This window comes from Oncorhynchus tshawytscha, unplaced genomic scaffold, assembly GCF_018296145.1.
Source record: "Oncorhynchus tshawytscha isolate Ot180627B unplaced genomic scaffold, Otsh_v2.0 Un_contig_8066_pilon_pilon, whole genome shotgun sequence".
Classification (NCBI taxonomy): Eukaryota; Metazoa; Chordata; class Actinopteri; order Salmoniformes; family Salmonidae; genus Oncorhynchus; species Oncorhynchus tshawytscha.
This window is the reverse complement of record NW_024609381.1, coordinates 75001-96810: the sequence shown is the minus strand read 5'-3', so window position 1 is coordinate 96810 and position 21810 is coordinate 75001. Positions and strand designations below refer to the sequence as shown.

The 21810-nt window shown below is 50.5% G+C and overlaps 1 pseudogene; it reads right to left on the bottom strand.

Annotated features, from left to right (window-relative positions):
* LOC112236524 overlaps positions 1-21810 on the bottom strand; it is a 127714-nt pseudogene that overhangs the window by 45571 nt on the left and 60333 nt on the right.

The following is a 21810-nucleotide window of genomic DNA, read 5'->3' as shown; positions in this document are numbered from 1 at the left end:
TTTATATCCAGTAGCCCCCTGGTTAACAGAGACCTTTATATCCAGTAGCCCCCTCCAGGCCCCCTCTAGGAGCACTGGTTAACAGAGACCTTTATATCCAGTAGCCCCCTCCAGGAGCGCTGGTTAACAGAGACCTTTATATCCAGTAGCCCCCTACAGGCCCCCTCCAGGAGTGCTGGTTAACAGAGACCTTTATATCCAGTAGCCCCCTACAGGCCCCCTCCAGGAGCCCTGGTTAACAGAGACCTTTATATACAGTAGCCCCCTGGTTAACAGAGACCTTTATATCCAGTAGCCCCCTGGTTAACAGAGACCTTTATATCCAGTAGCCCCCTGGTTAACAGAGACCGTTATATCCAGTAGCCCCCTACAGGCCCCCTCCAGGAGCCCTGGTTAACAGAGACCTTTATATACAGTAGCCCCCTGGTTAACAGAGACCTTTATATCCAGTAGCCCCCTGGTTAACAGAGACCTTTATATCCAGTAGCCCCCTGGTTAACAGAGACCTTTATATCCAGTAGCCCCCTGGTTAACAGAGACCTTTATATCCAGTAGCCCCCTAGAGGAGCGCTGGTTAACAGAGACCTTTATATCCAGTAGCCCCCCTAGAGGAGCACTGGTTAACAGAGACCTTTATATCCAGTAGCCCCCCTGGTTAACAGAGACCTTTATATCCAGTAGCCCCCTGGTTAACAGAGACCTTTATATCCAGTAGCCCCCTGGTTAACAGAGACCTTTATATCCAGTAGCCCCCTGGTTAACAGAGACCTTTATATCCAGTAGCCCCCCCCAGGAGCGCTGGTTAACAGAGACCTTTATATCCAGTAGCCCCCTCCAGGCCCCCTAGAGGAGCGCTGGTTAACAGAGACCTTTATATCCAGTAGCGCCCCCTCCAGGCCCCCTCCAGGAGCGCTGGTTAACAGAGACCTTTATATCCAGTAGCCCCCTGGTTAACAGAGACCTTTATATCCAGTAGCGCCCCCTCCAGGCCCCCTCCAGGAGCGCTGGTTAACAGAGACCTTTATATCCAGTAGCCCCCTGGTTAACAGAGACCTTTATATCCAGTAGCCCCCTGGTTAACAGAGACCTTTATATCCAGTAGCCCCCCAGGAGTGCTGGTTAACAGAGACCTTTATATCCAGTAGCCCCCTGGTTAACAGAGGCCTTTATATCCAGTAGCCCCCTCCAGGCCCCCTAGAGGAGCCCTGGTTAACAGAGACCTTTATATCCAGTAGCCCCCCTCTAGGAGCCCTGGTTAACAGAGACCTTTATATCCAGTAGCCCCCTGGTTAACAGAGACCTTTATATCCAGTAGCCCCCTGGTTAACAGAGACCTTTATATCCAGTAGCCCCCTGGTTAACAGAGACCTTTATATCCAGTAGCCCCCCTAGAGGAGCGCTGGTTAACAGAGACCTTTATATCCAGTAGCCCCCCCCCCCAGGAGCACTGGTTAACAGAGACCTTTATATCCAGTAGCCCCCCAGGCCCCCTAGAGGAGCACTGGTTAACAGAGACCTTTATATCCAGTAGCCCCCCTAGAGGAGCACTGGTTAACAGAGACCTTTATATCCAGTAGCCCCCTGGTTAACAGAGACCTTTATATCCAGTAGCCCCCTGGTTAGCCCCCCTGGTTAACAGAGACCTTTATATCCAGTAGCCCCCTGGTTAACAGAGACCTTTATATCCAGTAGCCCCCTGGTTAACAGAGACCTTTATATCCAGTAGCCCCCTGGTTAACAGAGACCTTTATATCCAGTAGCCCCCTGGTTAACAGAGACCTTTATATCCAGTAGCCCCCTGGTTAACAGAGACCTTTATATCCAGTAGCCCCCTAGAGGAGCACTGGTTAACAGAGACCTTTATATCCAGTAGCCCCCTGGTTAACAGAGACCTTTATATCCAGTAGCCCCCTGGTTAACAGAGACCTTTATATCCAGTAGCCCCCTACAGGCCCCCTCCAGGAGCCCTGGTTAACAGAGACCTTTATATCCAGTAGCCCCCTGGTTAACAGAGACCTTTATATCCAGTAGCCCCCTACAGGCCCCCCAGGAGCCCTGGTTAACAGAGACCTTTATATCCAGTAGCCCCCTGGTTAACAGAGACCTTTATATCCAGTAGCCCCCTGGTTAACAGAGACCTTTATATCCAGTAGCCCCCTGGTTAACAGAGACCTTTATATCCAGTAGCCCCCCTCTAGGAGCACTGGTTAACAGAGACCTTTATATCCAGTAGCCCCCTAGAGGAGCGCTGGTTAACAGAGACCTTAATATCCAGTAGCCCCCTGGTTAACAGAGACCTTTATATCCAGTAGCCCCCTCCAGGCCCCCTCTAGGAGCACTGGTTAACAGAGACCTTTATATCCAGTAGCCCCCTCCAGGAGTGCTGGTTAACAGAGACCTTTATATCCAGTAGCCCCCTGGTTAACAGAGACCTTTATATCCAGTAGCCCCCTACAGGCCCCCCAGTCCAGGAGCCCTGGTTAACAGAGACCTTTATATCCAGTAGCCCCCCAGGCCCCCTCTAGGAGCGCTGGTTAACAGAGACCTTTATATCCAGTAGCCCCTGGTTAACAGAGACCGTTATATCCAGTAGCCCCCCAGGCCCCCTCTAGGAGCGCTGGTTAACAGAGACCTTTATATCCAGTAGCCCCCTGGTTAACAGAGACCTTTATATCCAGTAGCCCCCTACAGGCCCCCTCCAGGAGCCCTGGTTAACAGAGACCTTTATATCCAGTAGCCCCCTGGTTAACAGAGACCTTTATATCCAGTAGCCCCCTGGTTAACAGAGACCTTTATATCCAGTAGCCCCCTGGTTAACAGAGACCTTTATATCCAGTAGCCCCCTAGAGGAGCACTGGTTAACAGAGACCTTTATATCCAGTAGCCCCCTGGTTAACAGAGACCTTTATATCTAGTAGCCCCCTGGTTAACAGAGACCTTTATATCCAGTAGCCCCCTAGAGGAGCACTGGTTAACAGAGACCTTTATATCCAGTAGCCCCCTCGTTAACAGAGACCTTTATATCCAGTAGCCCCCCCCCTGGTTAACAGAGACCTTTATATCCAGTAGCCCCCTAGAGGAGCGCTGGTTAACAGAGACCTTTATATCCAGTAGCCCCCCCCAGGAGCGCTGGTTAACAGAGACCTTTATATCCAGTAGCCCCCTCCAGGCCCCTAGAGGAGCGCTGGTTAACAGAGACCTTTATATCCAGTAGCGCCCCTCCAGGCCCCCTCCAGGAGCGCTGGTTAACAGAGACCTTTATATCCAGTAGCCCCCTGGTTAACAGAGACCTTTATATCCAGTAGCCCCCTCCAGGCCCCCTAGAGGAGCCCTGGTTAACAGAGACCTTTATATCCAGTAGCCCCCCTCTAGGAGCACTGGTTAACAGAGACCTTTATATCCAGTAGCCCCCCTCTAGGAGCGCTGGTTAACAGAGACCTTTATATCCAGTAGCCCCCTGGTTAACAGAGACCTTTATATCCAGTAGCCCCCTAGAGGAGCGCTGGTTAACAGAGACCTTTATATCCAGTCCCCTCCAGGCCCCCTCTAGGAGCACTGGTTAACAGAGACCTTTATATCCAGTAGCCCCCTCCAGGAGTGCTGGTTAACAGAGACCTTTATATCCAGTAGCCCCCTACAGGCCCCCTAGAGGAGCGCTGGTTAACAGAGACCTTTATATCCAGTAGCGCCCCTCCAGGCCCCCTCCAGGAGCGCTGGTTAACAGAGACCTTTATATCCAGTAGCCCCCTGGTTAACAGAGACCGTTATATCCAGCAGCCCCCTACAGGCCCCCTCCAGGAGCCCTGGTTAACAGAGACCTTTATATCCAGTAGCCCCCTACAGGCCCCCTCCAGGAGCCCTGGTTAACAGAGACCTTTATATCCAGTAGCCCCCTGGTTAACAGAGACCTTTATATCCAGTAGCCCCCTGGTTAACAGAGACCTTTATATCCAGTAGCCCCCTCCAGCCCCCTAGAGGAGCCCTGGTTAACAGAGACCTTTATATCCAGTAGCCCCCCTCTAGGAGCACTGGTTAACAGAGACCTTTATATCCAGTAGCCCCCTGGTTAACAGAGACCTTTATATCCAGTAGCCCCCTGGTTAACAGAGACCTTTATATCCAGTAGCCCCCCTAGAGGAGCACTGGTTAACAGAGACCTTTATATCCAGTAGCCCCCTGGTTAACAGAGACCTTTATATCCAGTAGCCCCCTGGTTAACAGAGACCTTTATATCCAGTAGCCCCCTGGTTAACAGAGACCTTTATATCCAGTAGCCCCCTGGTTAACAGAGACCTTTATATCCAGTAGCCCCCTGGTTAACAGAGACCTTTATATCCAGTAGCCCCCTAGAGGAGCGCTGGTTAACAGAGACCTTTATATCCAGTAGCCCCCCTAGAGGAGCACTGGTTAACAGAGACCTTTATATCCAGTAGCCCCCTGGTTAACAGAGACCTTTATATCCAGTAGCCCCCTGGTTAACAGAGACCTTTATATCCAGTAGCCCCCTGGTTAACAGAGACCTTTATATCCAGGAGCCCCCTGGTTAACAGAGACCTTTATATCCAGTAGCCCCCTGGTTAACAGAGACCTTTATATCCAGTAGCCCCCTGGTTAACAGAGACCTTTATATCCAGTAGCCCCCTACAGGCCCCCTCCAGGAGCCCTGGTTAACAGAGACCTTTATATCCAGTAGCCCCCCAGGAGCGCTGGTTAACAGAGACCTTTATGTCCAGTAGCCCCCTGGTTAACAGAGACCTTTATATCCAGTAGCCCCCTCCAGGCCCCCTAGAGGAGCCCTGGTTAACAGAGACCTTTATATCCAGTAGCCCCCCTAGGAGCACTGGTTAACAGAGACCTTTATATCCAGTAGCCCCCTGGTTAACAGAGACCTTTATATCCAGTAGCCCCCTGGTTAACAGAGACCTTTATATCAAGTAGCCCCCTTGTTAACAGAGACCTTTATATCCAGTAGCCCCCTAGAGGAGCGCTGGTTAACAGAGACCTTTATATCCAGTAGCCCCCCCTAGAGGAGCACTGGTTAACAGAGACCTTTATATCCAGTAGCCCCCTGGTTAACAGAGACCTTTATATCCAGTAGCCCCCTGGTTAACAGAGACCTTTATATCCAGTAGCCCCCTGGTTAACAGAGACCTTTATATCCAGTAGCCCCCTCCAGCCCCCTAGAGGAGCCCTGGTTAACAGAGACCTTTATATCCAGTAGCCCCCCTCTAGGAGCACTGGTTAACAGAGACCTTTATATCCAGTAGCCCCCTAGAGGAGCGCTGGTTAACAGAGACCTTAATATCCATTAGCCCCCTGGTTAACAGAGACCTTTATATCCAGTAGCCCCCTCCAGGCCCCCTCTAGGAGCACTGGTTAACAGAGACCTTTATATCCAGTAGCCCCCTCCAGGAGTGCTGGTTAACAGAGACCTTTATATCCAGTAGCCCCTGGTTAACAGAGACCTTTATATCCAGTAGCCCCCTACAGGCCCCCCTCCAGGAGCCCTGGTTAACAGAGACCTTTATATCCAGTAGCCCCCTGGTTAACAGAGACCTTTATATCCAGTAGCCCCCTGGTTAACAGAGACCTTTATATCCAGTAGCCCCCCTCCAGGAGTGCTGGTTAACAGAGACCTTTATATCCAGTAGCCCCCTGGTTAACAGAGACCTTTATATCCAGTAGCCCCCTACAGGCCCCCTCCAGGAGCCCTGGTTAACAGAGACCTTTATATCCAGTAGCCCCCTGGTTAACAGAGACCTTTATATCCAGTAGCCCCCTGGTTAACAGAGACCTTTATATCCAGTAGCCCCCTGGTTAACAGAGACCTTTATATCCAGTAGCCCCCCTAGAGGAGCACTGGTTAACAGAGACCTTTATATCCAGTAGCCCCCTGGTTAACAGAGACCTTTATATCTAGTAGCCCCCTGGTTAACAGAGACCTTTATATCCAGTAGCCCCCTGGTTAACAGAGACCTTTATATCCAGTAGCCCCCTAGAGGAGCGCTGGTTAACAGAGACCTTTATATCCAGTAGCCCCCTAGAGGAGCACTGGTTAACAGAGACCTTTATATCCAGTAGCCCCCTGGTTAACAGAGACCTTTATATCCAGTAGCCCCCTGGTTAACAGAGACCTTTATATCCAGTAGCCCCCTGGTTAACAGAGACCTTTATATCCAGTAGCCCCCCAGTAGCCCCCTGGTTAACAGAGACCTTTATATCCAGTAGCCCCCTGGTTAACAGAGACCTTTATATCCAGTAGCCCCCTAGAGGAGCGCTGGTTAACAGAGACCTTTATATCCAGTAGCCCCCTAGAGGAGCACTGGTTAACAGAGACCTTTATATCCAGTAGCCCCCTGGTTAACAGAGACCTTTATATCCAGTAGCCCCCTGGTTAACAGAGACCTTTATATCCAGTAGCCCCTACAGGCCCCCTCCAGGAGCCCTGGTTAACAGAGACCTTTATATCCAGTAGCCCCCTGGTTAACAGAGACCGTTATATCCAGTAGCCCCCTACAGGCCCCCTCCAGGAGCCCTGGTTAACAGAGACCTTTATATCCAGTAGCCCCCTGGTTAACAGAGACCTTTATATCCAGTAGCCCCCTGGTTAACAGAGACCTTTATATCCAGTAGCCCCCTGGTTAACAGAGACCTTTATATCCAGTAGCCCCCTGGTTAACAGAGACCTTTATATCCAGTAGCCCCCCTTTATATCCAGTGGTTAACAGAGACCTTTATATCAAGTAGCCCCCTTGTTAACAGAGACCTTTATATCCAGTAGCCCCCTAGAGGAGCGCTGGTTAACAGAGACCTTTATATCCAGTAGCCCCCTAGAGGAGCACTGGTTAACAGAGACCTTTATATCCAGTAGCCCCCTGGTTAACAGAGACCTTTATATCCAGTAGCCCCCTGGTTAACAGAGACCTTTATATCCAGTAGCCCCCTGGTTAACAGAGACCTTTATATCCAGTAGCCCCCTCCAGCCCCCTAGAGGAGCCCTGGTTAACAGAGACCTTTATATCCAGTAGCCCCCTCTAGGAGCACTGGTTAACAGAGACCTTTATATCCAGTAGCCCCCTAGAGGAGCGCTGGTTAACAGAGACCTTAATATCCATTAGCCCCCTGGTTAACAGAGACCTTTATATCCAGTAGCCCCCTCCAGGCCCCCTCTAGGAGCACTGGTTAACAGAGACCTTTATATCCAGTAGCCCCCTCCAGGAGTGCTGGTTAACAGAGACCTTTATATCCAGTAGCCCCCTGGTTAACAGAGACCTTTATATCCAGTAGCCCCCTACAGGCCCCCTCCAGGAGCCCTGGTTAACAGAGACCTTTATATCCAGTAGCCCCCTGGTTAACAGAGACCTTTATATCCAGTAGCCCCCTGGTTAACAGAGACCTTTATATCCAGTAGCCCCCTCCAGGAGTGCTGGTTAACAGAGACCTTTATATCCAGTAGCCCCCTGGTTAACAGAGACCTTTATATCCAGTAGCCCCCTACAGGCCCCCTCCAGGAGCCCTGGTTAACAGAGACCTTTATATCCAGTAGCCCCCTGGTTAACAGAGACCTTTATATCCAGTAGCCCCCTGGTTAACAGAGACCTTTATATCCAGTAGCCCCCTGGTTAACAGAGACCTTTATATCCAGTAGCCCCCCCTAGAGGAGCACTGGTTAACAGAGACCTTTATATCCAGTAGCCCCCTGGTTAACAGAGACCTTTATATCTAGTAGCCCCCTGGTTAACAGAGACCTTTATATCCAGTAGCCCCCTGGTTAACAGAGACCTTTATATCCAGTAGCCCCCTAGAGGAGCGCTGGTTAACAGAGACCTTTATATCCAGTAGCCCCCCTAGAGGAGCACTGGTTAACAGAGACCTTTATATCCAGTAGCCCCCTGGTTAACAGAGACCTTTATATCCAGTAGCCCCCTGGTTAACAGAGACCTTTATATCCAGTAGCCCCCTGGTTAACAGAGACCTTTATATCCAGTAGCCCCCTGGTTAACAGAGACCTTTATATCCAGTAGCCCCCTGGTTAACAGAGACCTTTATATCCAGTAGCCCCCTAGAGGAGCGCTGGTTAACAGAGACCTTTATATCCAGTAGCCCCCTAGAGGAGCACTGGTTAACAGAGACCTTTATATCCAGTAGCCCCCTGGTTAACAGAGACCTTTATATCCAGTAGCCCCCTGGTTAACAGAGACCTTTATATCCAGTAGCCCCCTACAGGCCCCCTCCAGGAGCCCTGGTTAACAGAGACCTTTATATCCAGTAGCCCCCTGGTTAACAGAGACCGTTATATCCAGTAGCCCCCTACAGGCCCCCTCCAGGAGCCCTGGTTAACAGAGACCTTTATATCCAGTAGCCCCCTGGTTAACAGAGACCTTTATATCCAGTAGCCCCCTGGTTAACAGAGACCTTTATATCCAGTAGCCCCCCTGGTTAACAGAGACCTTTATATCCAGTAGCCCCCCCAGAGGAGCACTGGTTAACAGAGACCTTTATATCCAGTAGCCCCCTGGTTAACAGAGACCTTTATATCTAGTAGCCCCCTGGTTAACAGAGACCTTTATATCCAGTAGCCCCCTGGTTAACAGAGACCTTTATATCCAGTAGCCCCCTAGAGGAGCGCTGGTTAACAGAGACCTTTATATCCAGTAGCCCCCTAGAGGAGCACTGGTTAACAGAGACCTTTATATCCAGTAGCCCCCTGGTTAACAGAGACCTTTATATCCAGTAGCCCCCTGGTTAACAGAGACCTTTATATCCAGTAGCCCCCTGGTTAACAGAGACCTTTATATCCAGTAGCCCCCTGGTTAACAGAGACCTTTATATCCAGTAGCCCCCTGGTTAACAGAGACCTTTATATCCAGTAGCCCCCTAGAGGAGCGCTGGTTAACAGAGACCTTTATATCCAGTAGCCCCCTAGAGGAGCACTGGTTAACAGAGACCTTTATATCCAGTAGCCCCCTGGTTAACAGAGACCTTTATATCCAGTAGCCCCCTGGTTAACAGAGACCTTTATATCCAGTAGCCCCCTGGTTAACAGAGACCTTTATATCCAGTAGCCCCCTAGAGGAGCGCTGGTTAACAGAGACCTTTATATCCAGTAGCCCCCCTAGAGGAGCACTGGTTAACAGAGACCTTTATATCCAGTAGCCCCCTGGTTAACAGAGACCTTTATATCCAGTAGCCCCCTGGTTAACAGAGACCTTTATATCCAGTAGCCCCCTGGTTAACAGAGACCTTTATATCCAGTAGCCCCCTGGTTAACAGAGACCTTTATATCCAGTAGCCCCCCAGGAGCGCTGGTTAACAGAGACCTTTATATCCAGTAGCGCCCCCTCCAGGCCCCCTCCAGGAGCGCTGGTTAACAGAGACCTTTATATCCAGTAGCCCCCCCCCAGGAGCGCTGGTTAACAGAGACCTTTATATCCAGTAGCCCCCCTCCAGGAGCACAGAGACCTTTATATCCAATGTGATTTATTTATTTAACCAGGTAAATTGACTGAGAACACGTTCTCATTTGCAGCAACGACCTGGGGAATATTTACAGGGGAGAGGAGGGGGATGAATGAGCCAATTGTAAGCTGGGGATGATTAGGTGACCGTGATGGTTTGAGGGCCAGATTGGGAAATTAGCCAGGACACCGGGGTTAACACCCCTACTCTTACAACAAATAATATAAGTGCCATGGGATCTTTAATGACTTCAGAGAGTCAGGACACCCGTTTGACGTCCCATCCGAAAGACAGCACACTACACAGGGCAGTGTCCCCAATCACTGCCCTGGGGCATTGGGATATTTCTTTAGACCAGAGGAAAGATTGCCTCCTATTGGCCCTCCAACACCACTTCCAGCAGCATCTGGTCTCCCATCCAGGGACTGACCAGGACCAACCCTGCTTAGCTTCAGAAGCAAGCCAGCAGTGGTATGCAGGGTGGTATGCTGCTGACCAGGACCAACCCTGCTTAGCTTCAGAAGCAAGCCAGCAGTGGTATGCAGGGTGGTATGCTGCTGACCAGGACCAACCCTGCTTAGCTTCAGAAGCAAGCCAGCAGTGGTATGCAGGGTGGTATGCTGCTGGCATACAGTGAGTGTATATATTTTTAGTATGTGAGCTGTGTGGGAATCGAACCGACAACCCTTTTTGCATTGTTCTATACAACTAAAGTGTTCCATAAATGTGGTCTATAGGACTGTACCTTATCGTAGTACTTGATCTCATAGTCCAGTATGACGTTAGGCTGCTGTTCCACCTCTGTCCAGGAGAGGGCGATACTGTTGTCAGACGCCCAGTCCTTCCTCACCACGCCAACCAGAGAAGGACCTGCAGAGACACGTTCACAGGCCTGGGTCAAATACATTGTGTTAAAATACTCCCAAATACTCATCAGTGGTTTGGGACCAGGGGAGAACGACTGCCGCCCCTCAATTCAGAATACAGGATGCCACACCCCCCACCCCCCCAGTAAATGAGAAAATGTCAATCTTCGTGGTCAATATTTGTGTACAAATGTTGTTGTTTTTTAAACACAATCCTGGTACCAATCGTTTCCTCTATTCCACCAGATGTATGTCCTTGAAATGGTTATTTTCTAAATCGCTCACAGAAGAAGTTGTGAGGATTATATAGTTGGTACTGGGAGCCTGCAGTACCCCGGTTGGCCTTCAAGTCGAGATAGTCAGCGAGAGGGGGCAGCACTGAGCAAGTCTGCAATATCTCTTCCTGGAGTAGGTCAAACTGCGCATGTTAATGTCTATATAATTCTCCCCCCATAAGACACCATCTTAGCCAGCTAAAACCGACTTCCTGACCTTAGCCAGCTAAAACCGACTTCCTGACCTTAGCCAGCTAAAACCGACATCCTGACCGTAGCCAGCTAAGGACACATCTGGTCCTGTCAGTACTGTGTCTGGGGGATCAGCATGGTCCTGTCAGTACTGTGTCTGGGGGGTCAGCATGGTCCTGTCTGGGGGTCAACATGGTCCTGTCTGGGGGGTCAGCATGGTCCTGTCTGGGGGTTCAGCATGGACCTGTCTAGGGGGTAAGCATGGTCCTGTCTGGGGGTCAGCATGGTCCTGTCAGTACTGTGTCTGGTGGGGGGTCAGCATGGTCCTGTCTGGGGAGGGTCAGCATGGTCCTGTCTGGGGGGTCAGCATGGTCCTGTCTGGGGGGGGGGTCCTGGGGGTCAGCATGGTCCTGCCTGGGAGGGGTCAGCATGGTCCTGTCTGGGGGATCAACATGGTAGATGACCAGTCTCTACTAACTGTCTTCACACTGGGCAGACTAGGTCCTGACATAATAACAGATTCTAAGGAGGGAGGGAGGGTATTGTACTGTGTTGGGGGGTGGGGGGTCAGCATGGTCCTGTCTGGGGGTCAACATGGTCCTGTCTGGGGGTCAGCATGGTCCTGTCTGGGGGTCAGCATGGTCCTGTCTGGGGGATCAACATGGTAGATGACCAGTCTCTACTAACTGTCTTCACACTGGGCAGACTAGGTCCTGACATAATAACAGATTCTAAATATGTCGCTGGGCGGGCACACACTGATTGAGTTTGTGTGTGTGTGTGTGTGTGTGTGTGTGTGTGTGTGTGTCGTTTTGGCACACACTGATTGAATTTCTCCAGGTAAATATTCTCTCAGGCCACGGCTGGTAGCTGTGCTGCTGCCTGCTGGGTAATAACATCCTCAGTCAGCGTAATGTGTGTGTGTGTGTGTGTGTCAGAGTAATGTGTCTCTTACTGTTAGTAAGACATGGAAATCTGGGGAAGGGAGGGAGAGGAGGGAGGGAGGGAGGGAGGGAGGGAGGGAGGGAGGGAGGGAGGGAGGGAGGGAGGGGAGAGGAGAGGAGGGAGGGAGGGAGGGAGGGAGGGAGGGAGGGAGGGAGGGAGGGAGGGAGGGAGGGAGGGAGGGAGGGAGGGAGGGAGGGAGGGAGGGAGGGAGGGAGGGAGGGAGGGAGGGATCAGTGTCAGTCTGTCTACAATACAGACTGCTTCTCCATCAGTGTCAGTCTGTCTACAATACAGACTGCTTCTCCATCAGTGTCAGTCTGTCTACAATACAGACTGCTTCTCCATCAGTGTCAGTCTGTCTACAATACAGACTGCTTCTCCATCTGTGTCAGTCTGTCTACAATACAGACTGCTTCTCCATCAGTGTCAGTCTGTCTACAATACAGACAGCTTCTCCATCAGTGTCAGTCTGTCTACAATACAGACAGCTTCTCCATCAGTGTCAGTCTGTCTATAATACAGACTGCTTCTCCATCAGTGTCAGTCTGTCTACAATACAGACTGCTTCTCCATCAGTGTCAGTCTGTCTACAATACAGACTGCTTCTCCATCCGTGTCAGTCTGTCTACAATACAGACTGCTTCTCCATCAGTGTCAGTCTGTCTATAATACATACTGCTTCTCCATCAGTGTCCGTCTGTCTACAATACAGACTGCTTCTCCATCAGTGTCAGTCTGTCTACAATACAGACTGCTTCTCCATCCGTGTCAGTCTGTCTACAATACAGACTGCTTCTCCATCAGTGTCAGTCTGTCTACAATACAGACTGCTTCTCCATCCGTGTCAGTCTGTCTACAATACAGACTGCCTCTCCATCAGTGTCAGTCTGTCTACAATACAGACTGCTTCTCCATCAGTGTCAGTCTTGCTACTCTGAAGATGGGAGCCAGAAACATAATTGATGTGTCTATAGCTGAGTTATATATAATTGTTGATTCCTGAGAGAGGGCCAACAGCTTTACACCAAATGGAACCCTATTCCCTACATAGTGCACTTCTTTAGACCAAATGGCACCCTATCCCCTACACAGTGCACTACTTTAGACCAAATGGCACCCTATCCCCTACACATTGCACTACTTTAGACCAAATGGCACCCTATCCCCTACACAGTGCACTACTTTAGACCAAATGGCACCCTATCCCCTACACAGTGCACTACTTTAGACCAAATGGCACCCTATCCCCTACACAGTGCACTACTTTAGACCAAATGGCACCCTATCCCCGACACAGTGCACTACTTTAAACCTAATGGAACACTATTCCCCATATAGTGCACTACTTTAGACCAAATGGCACCCTATTCCCTACACAGTGCACTACTTTAGACCAGGGAAGTGCACTACCTAAAGGCCACGTGTCGAACTTATTCCACGGAGGGCCGAGTGTCTGAGTTTATCGATCCACCCACAACCAGGTAAGGAACTCCCCTCACCTGGTTGTCTCAGTAAGGAACTCGCCTCACCTGGTTGCCTCAGTAAGGAACTCCCTCACCTGGTTGTCTAGGTCTCAGTAAGGAACTCCCCTCACCTGGTTGTCTCAGTAAGGATCTCCCCTCACCTGGTTGTCTCAGTAAGGAACTCCCCTCACCTGGTTGTCTCAGTAAGGATCTCCCCTCACCTGGTTGTCTAGGTCTCAGTAAGGAACTCCCTCACCTGGTTGTCTAGGTCTCAGTAAGGAACTCCCTCACCTGGTTGTCTAGGTCTCAGTAAGGAACTCCCCTCACCTGGTTGTCTAGGTCTCAGTAAGGATCTCTCCTCACCTGGTTGTCTCAGTAAGGAACTCCCCTCACCTGGTTGTCTCAGTAAGGAACTCCCTCTCCTCTCCTCTCCTCTCCTCTCCTCTCCTCTCCTCTCCTCTCCTCTCCTCTCCTCTCTCCTCTCCTCTCCTCTCCTCCTCTCCTCTCCTCTCCTCTCCTCTCCTCTCCTCTCTCCTCCTCTCCCTCCCCTCCCCTCCCTCTCTCCTCTCCTCTCCTCTCCTCTCCTCTCCTCTCCCTAAAGAGACCTCTCCTCTCCTCTCCCCCTCATCCCATTGCCTCTCCTCTCCTCTCCTCTCCTCTCCTCTCCTCTCCTCTCCTCTCCTCTCCTCTCCTCTCCTCTCCTCTCCTCTCCTCTCCTCTCCTCTCTCTCTCCTCTCCTCTCCTCTCCTCTCCTCTCCTCTCCTCTCCTCCTCCCCCTCCCCTCCCCTCCCCTCTCCTCTCCTCTCCTCTCCTCTCCTCCTAAAGAGACCTCTCCTCTCCTCTCCCCTCATCCCATTGCCTCTCCTCTCCTCTCCTCTCCTCTCCTCTCCTCTCCTCTCCTCTCCTCTCCTCTCCTCTCCTCTCCCCTCCCCCTCCCCTCCCCTCCCCTCTCCTCTCCTCTCCTCTCCTCTCCTCTCCTCTCTCCTCTCCTCTCCTCTCCTCTCCTCTCCTCCTAAAGAGACCTCTCCTCTCCCCTCATCCCATCTCCTCTCCTCTCCTCTCCTCTCCTCTTCCTCTCCTCTCCATCTGTGGTTTTATCCCCAACACATTAAGGGAGATTTGTTTCCTGCCTCACGCTCATCATTTGCAAATTGCATATTAATGCCTCATTAGGCTTTTAATTATGCTACATTTATTCAGACATCATTCCTAATTCATTTATCCTCCCCTGTTTGCAGCGTTCCCGGTCTAATCTTGACAAGTTGGATTTGATTCCCTAGTTTAAATGTGTCATCAATTACACATGAAAATAAAAATGGCGGAGTAAGTAGATTACATTGGAATGAAAATAGAAATTTATCAAGTTGATCAAAAAGTTGCATTTTCACCAGTGACAAGACATTAAGCAGGTAGTTCTCTTCTGTAGGAAGCTAGGAGATAATTATCAAGGCATTAAGCAGGTAGTTCTCTTCTGTAGGAAACTAGGAGATAATTATCAAGGCATTAAGCAGGTAGTTCTCTTCTGTAGGAAGCTAGGAGATAATTATCAAGGCATTAAGCAGGTAGTTCTCTTCTGTAGGAAGCTAGGAGATAATTATCAAGGCATTAGTAGGTAGTTCTCTTCTGTAGGAAACTAGGAGATAATTATCAAGGCATTAAGCAGGTAGTTCTCTACTGTAGGAAACTAGGAGATAATTATCAAGGCATTAAGCAGGTAGTTCTCTACTGTAGGAAACTAGGAGATAATTATCAAGGCATTAGCAGGTGTATGAAACTAGGAGATAATTATCAAGGCATTAAGCAGGTAGTTCTCTTCTGTAGGAAGCTAGGAGATAATTATCAATGCATTAGTAGGTAGTTCTCTTCTGTAGGAAACTAGGAGATAATTATCAAGACATTAGAAGGTAGTTCTCTACTGTAGGAAGCTAGGAGATAATTATCAATGCATTAAGCAGGTAGTTCTCTTCTGTAGGAAACTAGGAGATAATTATCAAGGCATTAAGCAGGTAGTTCTCTTCTGTAGGAACCTAGGAGATAATTATCAAGACATTAGAAGGTAGTTCTCTACTGTAGGAAACTAGGAGATAATTATCAAGGCATTAGTAGGTAGTTATCTTCTGTAGGAAACTAGGAGATAATTATCAAGGCATTAAGCAGGTAGTTCTCTTCTGTAGGAAACTAGGAGATCATTAGGAAGATATTGTCTCATGGGAACATTGTGTTCTCCCCCTCTCTCTTTCATTCTTCTCTTATCTCTCTAAGACTTAGGTATCTTTTAGCTGTTGCCTTGGCGACGGTGCGGTGATTGATTCTCAGAGTGTTAATATGTAGAGAACAGCCAGCCAATAGGGTTAAACAGGGGGATCATGTGTGGTGTCTGGTTCAACAGGGTTAAACAGGGGGATCATGGGTGGTGTCTGGTCCAACAGGGTTAAACAGTGAGGATCATGGGTGGTGTCTGGTCCAACAGGGTTAAACAGGGGGATCATGGGTGGTGTCTGGTCCAACAGGATTAAACAGGGGGATCATGGGTGGTATCTGGTTCAACAGGGTAAAACAGTGGGGATCATGGGTGGTGTCTGGTCCAACAGGGTTAAACAGGGGGCTCATGGGTGGTGTCTGGTCCAACAGGGTTAAACAGGGGGATCATGGGTGGTGTCTGGTTCAACAGGGTTAAACAGTGGGGATCATGGGTGGTGTCTGGTTCAACAGGGGGGTCATGGGTGGTGTCTGGTTCAACAGGGTTAAACAGGGGGATCATGGGTGGTGTCTGGTCCAACAGGGGTAAACAGTGGGATCATGGGTGGTGTCTGGTCCAACAGGGTTAAACAGTGGGGATCATGGGTGGTGTCTGGTTCAACAGGGTTAAACAGGGGGATCATGGGTGGTGTCTGGTTCAACAGGGTTAAACAGGGGGATCATGGGTGGTGTCTGGTTCAACAGGGTTAAACAGGGGGATCATGGGTGGTGTCTGGTTCAACAGGGTTAAACAGTGGGGATCATGGGTGGTGTCTGGTTCAACAGGGTTAAACAGTGGGGATCATGGGTGGTGTCTGGTCCAACAGGGTTAAACAGTGGGGATCATGGGTGGTGTCTGGTCCAACAGGGTTAAACAGTGGGGATCATGGGTGGTGTCTGGTCCAACAGGGTTAAACAGGGGGATCATGGGTGGTGTCTGGTCCAACAGGGTTAAACAGGGGGGATCATGGGTGGTGCTCTAACACGTAGACTGGATTAGGTGTGGAAGTGGACCTGACTGGATGTGCTTATGTAAGAGAGGAAGACAGATAGACAGACAGACAGACTTTCTCTCTCTCTCTGTTTGTCTGTGTGAGCAGTCAGTGTCTGTCTGTCTATCTGTCTGTCTCTCTCTCTGGAGGAGGAGGAGGAGGAGGAGAGGAGAAGAGAAGAGGAGGAGAGAAGAGGAGGAGAGGAGGAGGAGGAGAGGAGGAGAGGAAGGGGAAGAGGGGAGGAGAAGAGGGGGAGAGAAGAGGAGGAGGAGAGGAAGAGGAGAGGAGGAGGAGGAGAGGAGGAGAGGAGAAGGAGGAGGAGAAGGAGACGAGGAGGAGAGGAGGAGGAGAGAATGAGAGGAGGAGTAGAGGAGGAGGAGAGGAGAGGAGGAGGAGGGGAGGAGGAGGAGAGGAGGAGGAGAGGATGAGAGGGGGAGGAAGAGAAGGGGAGGAGGGCTGACAGCTCCATTTTGATGAGTCAATCCCAACCTCTGAATAAAGTGATGGGAACAGCAGAGCAAGAGGAGGGGAGGAGAGGAGGAGTAGAGGAGAGGAGGAGGAGGAGGAGAGGAGGAGTAGAGGAGAGGAGGAGGGGAGGAGAGGAGGAGGAGGAGAGGGCTGACAGCTCCATTTGATGGGAACAGCAGAGCAAGAGGAGGGGAGGAGAGGAGGAGTAGAGGAGAGGAGGAGGAGGAGGAGAGGGCTGAGAGCTCCATTTTGATGAGTCAATCCTCTGAATAAAGTGATGGGAACAGCAGAGCAAGCTGTTTCTCAGCCTCCCGCAGGAGAGAATATTTACATAAAAGATGTTACTTCCTTTCCCAGGCTGCACCTCCCTTGGTTAGCTTCCCTCTCCCTGCACGCCCTGGGAGCTAGTGACTGAACGTGTGTCCGTGTGTGTGTGTGTGTGTGTTCCACAATGTGCTGCGTGTAAAACCCATAATGAGGGCTCCACCAGGCAGCATAATATAACAAACACAGCACCTCTGGGAAAAACAGCAACAGCATGTTCTGTAATACCAGGAAGAGAAATCACATGGACGTCCCCCCAAACTTGGTTCAGGAGACGCCAGGATTAGATCAACAACTTATTTAATAACTACAACAACAACGTGAAGGTGTGAAAGACAATCCTCCCTGGTCCATGGCTGAGTCCCAAAAGGCATCCTAGTCCCTATACAACACACTGTTGTTAACCAGAGGCCTGCGGGGGCTAAAGTAGTGCACACGATAGGGAAAAGGGTGACATGACATGAACAGAACCCAGACCAGCTCTAGAGGCCTCTTTAGGAGGAGAGGAGAGGAGAGAGGGGAGAGGAGGAGGGGGAGGGGTTGGAGAGGAGAGGAGAGGAGAGGAGAGAGGAGAGGAGGGAGAGGAGAGGAGAGGAGAGGAGAGGAGAGGAGAGGAGAGGAGAGGAGAGGAGAGGAGAGGAGAGGAGAGGAGGGAGGAGAGGAGTAGGGGAGGAGAGGAGAGGAGAGGAGTAGGGGGAGGAGAGGAGAGGAGAGATGTTAACCAGGGGTCTGGTCAGTAGTATCAGTGATGTTAACCAGGGATCTGGCAGTACTCACCAGTCTGGTCAGTAGTAACAGTGATGTTAACCAGGGGTCTGGTCAGTACTCACCAGTCTGGTCAGTAGTAACAGAGATGTTAACCAGGGGTCTGGTCAGTAGTAACAGTGATGTTAACCAGGGGTCTGGTCAGTACTCACCAGTCTGGTCAGTAGTAACAGAGATGTTAACCAGGGGTCTGGTCAGTACTCACCAGTCTGGTCAGTAGTAACAGTGATGTTAACCAGGGGTCTGGTCAGTAGTAACAGAGATGTTAACCAGGGATCTGGCAGTACTCACCAGTCTGGTCAGTAGTAACAGTGATGTTAACCAGGGGTCTGGTCAGTAGTAACAGAGATGTTAACCAGGGGTCTGGTCAGTAGTAACAGAGATGTTAACCAGGGATCTGGCAGTACTCACCAGTCTGGTCAGTAGTAACAGTGATGTTAACCAGGGGTCTGGTCAGTACTCACCAGTCTGGTCAGTAGTAACAGAGATGTTAACCAGGGGTCTGGTCAGTACTCACCAGTCTGGTCAGTAGTAACAGAGATGTTAACCAGGGGTCTGGTCAGTACTCACCAGTCTGGTCAGTAGTAACAGAGATGTTAACCAGGGGTCTGGTCAGTACTCACCAGTCTGGTCAGTAGTAACAGAGATGTTAACCAGGGGTCTGGTCAGTACTCACCAGTCTGGTCAGTAGTAACAGAGATGTTAACCAGGGGTCTGGTCAGTACTCACCAGTCTGGTCAGTAGTAACAGAGATGTTAACCAGGGGTCTGGTCAGTACTCACCAGTCTGGTCAGTAGTAACAGAGATGTTAACCAGGGGTCTGGTCAGTACTCACCAGTCTGGTCAGTAGTAACAGTGATGTTAGCCAGGGGTCTGGTGTTTCCTCCCAGTCCAGACACTCCATTGACCGTCTCTACTTGGAAGGTGTAGTTGGCGTGTGTGGCAAAGTCCAGAATAGCCACCGAGGTCCCGGTGAGGCCCAGGAGGCGAGGTACGAAGCGCAGGTCGGTCTCACACGGCTCACAGTCCTCCTCGCCACCGGAGGCGCCACTGCCACAGCGCTGGCACATGATGTTATAAGTCAGGTCCTTCCTGCCACCACTGTCGCTAGGCGGAGACCAGGTGAGGAATAGAGCCGTCTCGTTAATGAGAGAGATCAGGTTCCTGGGGGCCGATGGAGCGCCTGGAGAGAGAGGGAGAGAGAGACCAGGTGAGGAATAGAGCCGTCTCGTTAATGAGAGAGATCAGGTTCCTGGGGGCCGATGGAGCGCCTGGAGAGAGAGAGAGGAGGGGAGGGAGGGAGGAAGGAGGAAGGGAGGGAGGGAGAGAGTTTTCTCCCTTGTTAATGAGAGAGAGGAGGGGGGGAGGGAGGAAGGAGGAAGTGAGGGAGGGAGAGAGTTTTCTCCCTTGTTAATGAGAGAGAGGAGGGGAGGGAGGGAGGGAGGAAGGAGGAAGGGAGGGGGGGGGAGAGTTTTCTCCCTTGTTAATGAGAGAGAGGAGGGGAGGGAGGGAGAGACCATCATCACTGATCATCACTGTCTTTTCTAAATCCCAAACCACAATGTGCTCCCTTCACTGCCTTATTGAAAGCCTCCCTGTTCTCCTCCCTTCACTGCCTTATTGAAAGCCTCCCTGTTCTCCTCCCTTCACTGCCTTAGTTAAAGCCTCCCTGTTCTCCTCCCTTGACCCCATGCCCACTGCCTTAGTTAAAGCCTCCCTGTTCTCTGCCCTAGACCCCATGCATACTGCCTTAGTTAAAGCCTCCCTGTTCTCCTCCCTTGATCCCATGCCCACTGCCTTAGTTAAAGCCTCCCTGTTCTCCTCCCTTGACCCCATGCCCACTGCCTTAGTTAAAGCCTCCCTGTTCTCTGTCCTTGATCCCATGCCCACTGCCTTAGTTAAAGCCTCCCTGTTCTCCTCCCTTGACCCCATGCCCACTGCCTTAGTTAAAGCCTCCCTGTTCTCCTCCTTTGATCCCATGCCCACTGCCTTAGTTAAAGCCTCCCTGTTCTACTCCCTTGACCCCATGCCCACTGCCTTAGTTAAAGCCTCCCTGTTCTCCTCCTTTGATCCCATGCCCACTGCCTTAGTTAAAGCCTCCCTGTTCTACTCCCTTGACCCCATGCCCACTGCCTTAGTTAAAGCCTCCCTGTTCTCCTCCCTTGATCCCATGCCTACTGCCTTAGTTAAAGCCTCCCTGTTCTCTGTCCTTGTCCCCATGCCCACAGCCTTAGTTAAAGCCTCCCTGTTCTCCTCCCTTGATCCCATGCCTACTGCCTTAGTTAAAGCCTCCCTGTTCTCTGTCCTTGATCCCATGCCCACTGCCTTAGTTAAAGCCTCCCTGTCCTCCTCCCTTGATCCCATGCCCACTGCCTTAGTTAAAGCCTCCCTGTTCTCCTCCCTTGTCCCCATGCCCACTGCCTTAGTTAAAGCCTCCCTGTTCTCCTCCCTTGACCCCATGCCCACTGCCTTAGCACTCACAAACTTCTACAGATGCACAATCGAGAGCATCCTGGCGGGCTGTATCACCGCCTGGTATGGCAACTGCACCGCCCTCAACCGTAAGGCTCTCCAGAGGGTAGTGAGGTCTGCACAACGCATCACCGGGGGCAAACTACCTGCCCTCCAGGACACCTACACAACCCGATGCTACAGGAAGGCCATAAAGATCATCAAGGACATCAACCACCCGAGCCACTGCCTGTTCACCCCGCTGTCATCCAGAAGGCGAGGTCAGTACAGGTGCATCAAAGCTGGGACCGAGAGACTGAAAAACAGCTTCTATCTCAAGGCCATCAGACTGTTAAACAGCCACCACCAACATTGAGTGGCTACTGCCAACACACTGTCAATGACACTGACTCTACTCCAGCCACTTTAATCATGGGAATTGATGGGAAATTATGTAAATATATCACTAGCCACTTTAAACAATGCTACCTTATATAATGTTACTTACCCTACATTGTTCATCTCATATGCATACGTTGATACTGTACTCTATATCATCGACTGCATCCTTATGTAATACATGTATCACTAGCCACTTTAACTATGCCACTTGGTTTACATACTTATCTCATATGTATATACTGTACTCGATATCATCTACTGTATCTTGCCTATGCTGCTCTGTGCCATCACTCATTCATATATCCTTATGTACATATTCTTTATCCCCTTACACTGTGTATAAGACAGTAGTTTTTTTTTGGAATTGTTAGTTAGATTACTTGCTCGTTATTACTGCATTGTCGGAACTAGAAGCACAAGCATTTCGCTACACTCGCATTAACATCTGCTAACCATGTGTATGTGACAAATAAAATTTGATTTGATTTGATTTGATTTGATTTGATTTGATTTGATAGTTAAAGCCTCCCTGTTCTCCTCCCTTGATCCCATGCCCACTGCCTTAGTTAAAGCCTCCCTGTTCTCCTCCCTTGACCCCACTGCCTTAGTTAAAGCCTCCCTGTTCTCTGTCCTTGATCCCATGCCCACTGCCTTAGTTAAAGCCTCCCTGTCCTCCTCCCTTGATCCCATGCCCACTGCCTTAGTTAAAACCTCCCTGTTCTCCTCCCTTGTCCCCATGCCCACTGCCTTAGTTAAAGCCTCCCTGTTCTCCTCCCTTGACCCCATGCCCACTGCCTTAGTTAAAGCCTCCCTGTTCTCCTCCCTTGATCCCATGCCCACTGCCTTAGTTAAAGCCTCCCTGTTCTCTGTCCTTGATCCCACTGCCTTAGTTAAAGCCTCCCTGTTCTCTGTCCTTGATCCCATGCCCACTGCCTTAGTTAAAGCCTCCCTGTTCTCCTCCCTTGATCCC